Source organism: Capsicum annuum, chromosome 6 (assembly GCF_002878395.1).
Source record: "Capsicum annuum cultivar UCD-10X-F1 chromosome 6, UCD10Xv1.1, whole genome shotgun sequence".
In the NCBI taxonomy this organism is placed as follows: domain Eukaryota; kingdom Viridiplantae; phylum Streptophyta; class Magnoliopsida; order Solanales; family Solanaceae; genus Capsicum; species Capsicum annuum.
The window spans coordinates 224,333,858-224,344,270 of NC_061116.1; the positions used below are offsets into that span (position 1 = coordinate 224,333,858).

A 10,413-nucleotide genomic window follows, 5' to 3' on the forward strand; every position below is an offset into this window, starting at 1 on the left:
GAACTAAATTATGTTGGAAACGAATTGGCACGCCCAGTGGGACCAAATCTGCCCTTCATCTCTTCTCTCATAAATCAAATATGCAAATTTGTAGCCGCAGGATCGTCAAGATAGAAGCGGTACTTCAAAACTCGTCTTTTAGTTTCATCAAGTCTACACTCCGACAAGCCTTGAAGCAGGGGGCATTTGTAGACATTGAAATTTTGTGGACTCTACAAAAAGAGTTCAATTTTGGTTAGAGTTCTTGGGGGCTACTTTACCCTAAATCTAGCTTGATGACTACTTAACCTAAACCTTAAATTACGCCAATATAAAAGGGGCAAATATCCTTTTAAAGAGCATCTCCAGTATCCCACAAATTCACGGGATATTCACAAAGAGATCAAAGATTTGAAAAGTCCCAATAAATTCATGGGATATTCATAAAGATCAAAACTCTCTCTTCTTGATAATCAAATATATCAAGAAGACAAACCCTCCTTTCATGGAGATCAAATCCAAATGTTCCTACGTTCGAGAGATATGTCACTAACGACCCTCGAATTACGGAGAAATTCATATTCAAATCTTTATACATTCGAGAAATATGCTACTGACGACCCTCGAATTATGAAGAATATCAAGAGAGAAGAATCAAGGGAGGAACAGATTTGTACCCCCATCGTTTATCAATAAAACTGTTGTTTTTTCATATTTTTATTTGTGGTTGAAGTTTATTTTTCATGAATTAAATTATGTTGAAAACAGGCTCGTTGGAGGTGTATTCAACCCCGACAAGTGTAATGCATTGAGATTGTGTGGTGGCTAATGTTTAAGAAATGTTAATATATAGTTGGTGTCATATTTTAACGAGTCAGAGCCACATGTTTAACAAGGTTAAGTTGTGATTAAAACAAGAGAAAAAAATAAAATAAAATGTCTTTTACAATGAGAAAATGGGTGTTATTATAGATAGTCACTCAAATTTTATTTTATTGTACAAAATTCATAATCCAAATATCATGAAGTCACTATTTTCTAAATTAAAACCTCTCAACTCCAGAGAAAATATTTTCTGGAGAACACTTTTGATTAAAAAAATACTTTAAAATAAGCAGAATTAGAAAGTTCAGTCAAATATACTATTTAGTTATAACTTGAAAAAATTATATAAAACCACAACTTATCTTTATTAAACTACATAAAAGACCTATCCTTTTTATTAATGACCTAAATCTCTTTTTTTCTTAAAACATTCGGATACATCCACAAACCCATAAATTTTTCGATATACATAATTTTAATTATGTATCTCCCATTGTTCTAATTAATGTATGATGTATCTTGGTCAAATAATTTCAGAAATAGATATATCTCTGTAATCAAACTATGTATCTCAATTTCAAAATTATACATTCAAAAATTATAAAATAATAATTATTTGTAATTTAGTAAAAAAAAATAAAAAATAATTAAGAATAAACTTGTTGGAATTTATGTAAGTCTTCACTCAGAACTTTGTCCCAAAGTCCTCTATCTTCAGAATATGGGTCCTTCAAAGCCTGGACTCGGCCCAATAGATTACAGAGCCCATATTAACAGGGTCCATAATGGTATTTAATTGTATGAGACATGGTAAGAAGAAAGTCCCACATCGAAATTGGAGGCGAAGATGAGAGCAACTGGAACGAGTATATAACTAGCTCCTTCTCTACAACAAAACTCACGCAGCCACGCAATGCACACAGAGCGAACTATTCTTTCGCCTTTTACTAAAGAATACCGTGTGTGCGTTGCAAGTAGTGGCATACGCCAATTTTTGGAGGGATTCTCTTCCCTGAGGATCCCAACATTGCTAGTTGTAAGTTTTGCTTGCATGAGTTTCTGCTAAATTTAGTGTGTACTTTTGCATTCAGAATGATTCACTTATTCCTCTATAATGCGGTACATCAGATTCATCTACTAAATTCTGGCTTGTGAAAGCCAATGCACACTATAAAACAATTGGTATGGGAACCCATGTGTACATACTGTGAGGAACATTGCTTTCTATGACGAACCAGCATATAGCTATCCGCCAGCTCCCCTAAGGCACGAGGGAGGGAAGTACCAAGTTGTCTTGTTAGTTCAATCTTTCACCCAAAGATGAATCAGCCACCTGCATTGTGTCCACCTAAAGATGAATCAGCCACCTGCATAGTGTCGACCTAAAGTTGAGCGCCATTCGAGTATTCATGATTCGAAACACCGGAACTTCCATTTTGTAGTCGACTGGGATTTGAACAAGTAGTGGAGGTTGAAGAACAGTTTCCACGTGTATACCGATTATTTGCAGTGCTACTTCTTGTTGCCTTAATTATGAAACATGGTTCTGTGCAGTGCTACTTGTTGCCTTATTTATGAAAGATGGTTCTGTGCAGTGCTACTTGTTGCCTTAATTATGAAATATGGTAAGAAAAATGTCCCACATCAAAAATGGAGGCGAAGAAGAGAGCAGCTGGAATGAGTATATAAATAGCTCCACCTGCACCGAACAACTCACGCAGCCACGCAATACACACATAGCGAATTATTCTTTCGCCTTTTACTAAAGAATACCGTGCGTGCGTTGCAAATAGTGGCATACGCCAATTTTTGGAGGGATTCTCTTCACCGAGGTTCCCAACATTTCTAGTTCAAAATTTGCTTGCATATAAGCTTCTGAAAAGAAGCTGGGAATCTTTTCTTTCAGATTCCTCGAACTTGAGCTATCCAACCATTTCTGATTCAAGTTGCGATATGGCGATTCAACCTACTAAATTCTGGTGTGTGAAAGCCAATGCGTGCGATTCAATCTGCTAAATTCTGGTGTGTGATAGCCAATGCGTGCGCTATAACCAATCGTATGGGAAACAAATCTCTTCTCAGTCCAATTCTTTGCCCGAAGATGTATGAACCTCCCTGTGGATTCCAAGGCCATTTCATAACTCTTTTAAGGAGCCGTTTGAGTATTAATATGAACTTCCATTTGGTAGGGGGGATTTGAATACGGAGGGTAGGTTGAAGCAGAAATTCGTCTTGTATACCGGTTCTGAGCAGTGCTTCTACTTGTTGTCATAAGACGGGTCTTTGTCCCCTGAGACCAAGTGAAGAGGTAATTCGAAACCGGTAGTGAAATAAGAAAGAATATACCTTTCCCGTGCATTTCTCCAAGTGAGGAGCGAACCGCCCAGCCATGATAGATCGGCCACAATTCATACCCTCAAATATTTCAATGTATTTTCCATTTGCTTCACTATTGTTAGCTAGGATCGGCTACCCTTGTGCCCGAACTTATGCAGACAACCTCAGTTCCTCCTCTTCTTCTAAATTAAGATCAAGCCTAGTTTTGCTACGCAGTGACACTCAGCTGCAACATTCTTTTTTTTAATAACCGTAATGTCCAGACAACTTGCGCGCACCTCGGCTCGTTACATGGGATATCTGCAACTTCACACCAGCGACGGGTACCAGATAACTCTTTCCACCAAGGTTAGAACAGATGAAAAGAAAACCTGTGGTTTGTCTCTGTTGGAAATTGAACCTTTGACCTCAAGGTGCTCAACTCACTTCATTGAACCAATAGGTCACACCCTTGGGTGCTTCACATGGATCAGAAAGCAGACTAACAGTCACATATCAAGAAGAAAAGCAACAACAACAAATCCACCGTAATCCAACGGGTGGGGTCTTGGAAGGGTAGTGCGTATGCATATCCCTTACCTTACCTTAAAGGTAGAGAGGATATTTTCGAGAATCAACAAGGTAAGCCTGAAGTAGAACACAGTAAAATCTCCCATATACAAGATATATCCTGACTGAGCATACAACATAGGGAACTAAGCTTCGAAATCCAGAAATCTAAAGAGTAATGTAAGCACAACAACTAAGAGAACAAGCATGCTTGCCCACACGAAGACGAAATAATAGAGTCAAATATCAGCAAGATCCTCCTAATTGCCTTCAGAAACAGCTGAAGCATACAATTCTCTATAGCAAAGCAAGATAACCAGGATTCAAACTGTGCAGGCATTGTCGGACTCTCTTTTTAGTATAAAAATGGACTGGAAAAGTAGCAATTTTATGTGTGAGTTGCGGAGTTTTTAGTCACAATTATTCAAGAGTGGTAGGTATATTTTGATTCTTCAAATATAATTTTGAGCGTGTTTGATTTCAAAAATTTGCTAGAATAAATAACCTTTAATCCACAAACCCTGGCAATATAAATCTTGACAGATTGTCAGGCTTGATGGTCCAAACTATTGTTGTGGAGTTCTGATTATCCATATAGTTTCGAGAGAATTATTTAGCACCGTGAAAATACGTGTTAGAAGACTTAATTTCATAACTGTGTCAACGTAGAATTTATGGTAGCACTGCAAGTTGGTTAATCTCTCTAGCGTAAAAGGCTCACTTAGTGGAACCACATATAGATAGTGGATTCACATATTGATAGGTAGATATGTTCTTCAGTCTGGCAAGGTATAGGATAATCCTCCCAATTAGGATTATACATCGGATATCATGAGCTCACATGATATATGTTGGTTAGGTGGACCTAATGAGATTTAACATTTAGTTCAGCATATGGTCTCTGACAATGTTTTAAAAGGCGTTTGCGGGGCGAGCTCCAGAGCTAGAAAAAATACATCGAGGCATTATGAGGAGGTGAAAGTATTGAAAGGCATACTCCCCATTATTTGAGGTGTTCGTCTAAGCATTGAGGCGTAAGTCCAAAAAATTTTACAAAGTAAAGTGAATTTTTCTATTAAATTCCTAAGATAAACTTAATAATAAAATATTTAATTATTAAATATTTAAATACTTAAATCAAAAGTAAAAGAAAATTTAAAAGTCAGACTTTCAAACCTATTTATCAATGAGTGTCGTATCGCTACTCAAGAAGGCGCTAGGTACACACTTTCTTTTCCTAGATTCTTTCTCTTAAATCTTTTCAAGTCACATCCTAACTAATTTTTAGGTTATTTATATTTTTCTTTTTTACCTCTTTTAAAATACGATATGTGATAAATGAGTGTGTAAATATACTGATCAAATAACAGAAAAATAGGAGTTGACTAATTGTGTAGTACTATTTTTTTTAAAAAAATTGTTCTTTTGAGGACATATAATAATTTATTATATGAAAAATTGACTTTATATATTGATTGTATTATGTTGTTTTGGTTAGTTTTTTTTTCCGGCTGAAGCAACTTTAGATAAATTTTGCACTTATATTTATAATTATGATGGAGTTTTGCTTTTTTTCTTTTTATGATTTATCCCTTTTAAAAATATTTATTTTTAATTATATTAATTTATAAAATACTAAAAATTAAAAGATTCATGGGGCTTATGCCCCGCCGCATACTAGGTAAATCGTCTCACCTTGCGCACTCATTTTTAAAAATACTAATCTTAGATAGTATAATTTAATCATTGAGTTCTTCAGTTATTCAAATTCAGTTTCAATAGACATGTCAGTTTCAGTTTCAATACTTAGCACATTCTCTATACTGACGTATATATTTTTTTGTGCTGCATTCTTTCATGATGTATCTTACAAATGTGCAGGTTACACAATCAAATTCTTTGGTAGGCTTCGTCTATAAGCTTTGAGTGAGTCCCATTATTTCAAAGATTTTGCCAGTAGTCTAAATTATCAATTTTATTCATTTATATAGAGTTAGTCGAGAAAATTGAAGAATAGGTGTCTTTTAAGTCTTGAATGAAGGATTGGTGACATTGACCAACAGATAGGGTCAAACATTATTAGGAAACTCGATCAAGTTAATTGTGGACTTGATTAATATTTTCAAAACTTTCTAATCTTTTAAAAAATACAAATCAACCCAACCCACACCCTCTTCAATCCAAATCAACCACTCTCTCCTCTCTCTCGACAGCTTCTCTCAACTCTCTCCCAACCAATAGTTTTGCAAAATTTCTCCCTTCAACCCCCGATGATAAATAGTTGGGCTTCGAGTTCTCCTCTTCAATTCAATCAACCTGTCTCTCATCCCTCTCTCGACAACTTCTCACAACTCTCTCCCAACCAACTGTTCTGCAAATTTCTTATCTCAATCCTCGGCGACTTCAACATCCGACTACAAATAGTTGGGATTCCATTTCCTTTTCAACTTCAATCGATGTGACAGCCTTGCTCTCCGGCCACAACAGCTTCGAATTCTTCATCGGTCCTTTTCTTCTTTCACAGGTAAAAATTTATGTCCTTTTTAATTTTGAAGAAAACGAGGAACTTGAGCCAACTTCTCTGATAGTATTGGTTAACAATTTTAATATTTGTTGCACTAATTTGAAATGTGGTCTGAATAAAATCCTAATTTCTAGTATTTCTTCTCTTCTCTTCTCTTTTCGAAGTGAATTATGATATTTTATTGTTTGTTGTATTTTTTTGAAGTTTGATTTTTATTGTTTGTGTTTATAAAAACAAAAGGACAATTTGGTTTGATTTGTTCTATTCTTGTTCTTGGTAAAAATGATGAAATTGCTGTTTTTTGTTTAACAAAATCGTGCTACTGTTTCCTCCGACAGATTACCCATCTGGTGCAACATATTAACCATCTGATGCAACAGATTCATCATATGATGCAACAGATCAACCATCTGATGCACCAGAGGAACCATCAGATTACAATTTTGATGCAACAACTTTACCATATGTTACAACAAATTAAGCTTCGGATAAAAAAATCTGATGCAACTAATTAACCATCTGGTGCAATAGAAGAACCATCAGATTAATGATCTGATGCAACAGATGAACCTCTTGTTGGATAAAATTCTACCAACTCTTCCTACAGGAAAAGTCTAAGACTTGATTTTTCCAACTGATCATTCATCTGCCATGATAGACGACCCTATGCTGGAAGAATCTAAACAATATTGACCGTTGATAACTGTTCCAACAGATCACTCATGTGTTGCAATAGATGTGTGACCTGTTGCACAGACCATTCATCTTTCTCAACAGATAAGTAATATATTTTGTATTGTCACAACAGATTACTCAGCCGTTGCTACGGATTATTTAATTGTTCCAACAGATCACTCATATATTGCAACAGATGATGTCACAACAGTTGTGTGATCTGTTGAACAAACCATTCATTTATCTTAAAAGATGAGTGATATATTTTGTATTGTTGCAGCAGATTACTCATCCGCTGCAATAGTTTGGTTATATGCTGCAACAGATATACTACCTGGTGCACCAGATCGGTGATCTATTGCAACTGTTATTTTACTATTTTACTTGTTTGATTTACTGTTATCCTTTTTAACGATGCATTAATCAACAATAATATATTATTTTATGTTCCTGTTAATTTTAGATAATATGGTTCCCAAAAGAACAGAAACCGAATCAAGTCCAAGTAAAGGAACAAGTAAAGCAGCTAGGCTACATCCACCACTCTATGAGCTTGCTTTACAAGCGTTATCTCAATCGGGAGCAGAATATAATGAACATGGGGAGGAGAAATGTTTCAAAAGAGATGATGCAGATGCTAATAGCCCTTCCACCGAAGAGCTGGTCAAAGCCTTCAGCATTGATTGTTATCCTGTGAGAATATAATGCGATGGTGCTGCAGATTTAACGGGTGATTTCGTAGTTAAGTCAGCCATGGGAAAATCTTTCGACGCCTTTAGAAAAATACTTTGAGAATAAAAATTGGATGCTTATTTCAGGGACAGCTGCTTTGGAAAATATCTTGATTTGTCGGAGGACAAGAATGCTCGTTTCCAAATGAAAATGGTATATGAATCAAGCGTAAGTTTATGTATGAAAACAAAGATAAGATGGATGAGGTGTGGATAAATTACTGTGGCATGCCTGTTTGTTTTTGCCATAGTTACTGGACTAAAAGGTTATCCTCCTTCTCAAGTTATACCTATTCTAACCCAAATAAAACACCCCGCACACCCAAAAAAGGCAAAGGCAAGTCATGTGATCGTGATGACCTGGTGTCCATTGTTGGTCCAAGCTTTAAAAATAAAAATTTTATAGAAGCGTTGAAAGTTAAAGGACATTCAAAGAAGCACAAGCAGTCATTGTGCTTGGTTTGGTTTGTACATAATATTCTTTGGGTGAAAGACGTTAACAACAACATAAGCCTCAGTTTAATAAAGCTCTCCGAGGATCTTGGGGCGTTTAACAGCTATCCATAGGGGTATGAACGCTTCAAAATGACTGTCAAATATTTGTTGACTCTGTTAGCGCCAAAGACAGTCAACTTATATGGCTTCCCATGGGATTTCATGGTAAATGTTTCTTTCTTCTATTATAATATCATTCATTTTTTTCCTCAATAATGGTTTTGATTTATTGGCGTTATTTTTTAGGCTTGGGCGTTTGAAGCCATTCCTTATTTGAGACAACAAGTGAACTACCTGGAAGGAGTTTCCTGTCCAAGAATCTTGAGATGGTTGTCGGTCAAAACTCATACAAATACAAAATTTCTTGATCTCTTCAACCCCCCGAAGGATGCAGTAAGTATAATTATAATTAATTTTTTCTTTTAATTAATATTGTTTTTTGAATGATCTAATAATCATTCTAATATATGTAATGATTTATGTTAGAATGTGCATCCGTCGCTAGTTCTGACCAATCGAGAGTTGAAGATGCCATTTTTTCTTACTTTATGGTCTATGCAAACTTTATCGGATCCTAAGGTCATCGACAGAATAAAAATAGAATTGTTTGGAGCAACAACCATTACAAGAAAAACAATTTTGGAGAGTGGGCTTGTTGTTGTTGATGGAGCTATTGGTGGTGGTAGTGGTGCTGCTGTTGGCGCTAATGATGCTCCTCTTACAGTATTTAAAGCAAACCATTATGAGTATGATCATACTGATTTTATAGATTTTGCCTCTCCCAGTGAATGTTCTGCATGCAAATGTCAAGACTGCAAGGCGAAACATGATGTAGCGATTAATGTTATTAATGCATTAACTGCTTCTATAAAGGAATTGACATCTAAGAGGGGTCTCATTCCATCAAAGAGGATTTTATTTTCATCCACTCCATTAGAGATTAGTTCTAAGAGGAGAAGGAGAGTGATTTCCAGGGCATTATCAGGCATCCAAAAAAGCAAAACTGCAACTCCTCTGTCTGTGTATTGCACTGAGCAACGTACAATGTCCAAAGGAGAGCAGCACAAGCTGAAGAAGGTGAATATATTATGTCTTCCAACTGATAAAACAAACAGACACATATCTGTTTAAACAGATAACACATCTGCTGAAAATTATTATCAAACAGATATATACATCTGTTACAAAAGTTGACTAACCTGTTGCACCAGATACTTTATCTGGTGCAACATATGTCTCATCTGTTTTAGCAAATCAAATAGCTCTTTGTATAGCTTTTATTTGTATCAACAGATGACCTATCTGCTGCAACAGATGATTCATATGTTGCAACGGATGGTTCATCCATTGGAAATTATCACATAGGGTCTTCCTCATGTAGAAATTTTTTCCAACAGTTGATTCATTGTTGCAACAGAAATATAATATGTTTGGGACAATTTAAAACAGGAGGAAGACCGCTTTGATTTGCTAGAAGAGATGAGTTATCCTTTCCATTTTGTTGTATCTCCGTGATTAGCATTGATCAATTTTGGCTATCCAGATGGATATAGAAGAAGCTACTGTTGAACAACATTGACAATATGCTACTCTTTTTATGAAAATACGGAGAACAGAAAGCGCAGAAATCGTACGCAAGCGACAATGAAGATCCACGATGAGCAAAGTCAAATTCCATAGCACCAGATGAAGAACAACTTGTCCATACTGAGTAAATCTTTATAGCTTGAGCCTGTCAAAGCAATCCTTGACAGTATACTTAAATTGTTGTTGATGTATTTATTGAGATCTGTACCCATAACAAATTTTTTACATTTCATTTGTTCGTTGACTTATTTCAGCTAATTTTGAAGGCTTCAATTTATTTTATTTTGTCTACGAATTTTATTTATTCCTCAGATTTGAACTTATTAATTGAAAAGGAATACTAGATTCAAATATTGCAACAGATAATGTATTTGTTGCAATAGGCGACACATCTAGTGAAAAATTCAAACAGATTTAGACATATGTTGCAACAGTTAGGTGATTTATTGGAATTTATCAAGCAAGTCTTCCCACTGTTGCAACAGATGGACTTCAGATAAAAACATCAAGATAACGCAATAGATGACACAACTATTAGAAAAAAAAACAGATTTAGACATATGTTGCAATAGATAGACTTTATCTGTTGCAACAGATGACACATCGATTGGAATAATCAAATAGATTTATACATATTTTGCAACAAGTAGGTTATCTGTTGGAATTTATCAAACAGGTCTTCCCACTGTTGCAATAGATGGACTTTAGATA

At 35.5% G+C, this 10,413-nt stretch overlaps 2 non-coding genes across 2 annotated transcripts; both read left to right on the forward strand.

Annotated features, from left to right (window-relative positions):
* Nucleotides 1-1,708: 1,708 nt before the first annotated feature.
* LOC124899952 lies at nt 1,709-1,825 on the forward strand. The gene has a single exon (XR_007057503.1). It is a non-coding gene; the product is annotated as a U5 spliceosomal RNA (small nuclear RNA).
* A 698-nt stretch (nt 1,826-2,523) lies between these two features.
* Nucleotides 2,524-2,639, forward strand: LOC124899954. Its single transcript, XR_007057505.1, has one exon. It is a non-coding gene; the product is annotated as a U5 spliceosomal RNA (small nuclear RNA).
* The last annotated feature ends 7,774 nt before the right edge of the window (nt 2,640-10,413 follow it).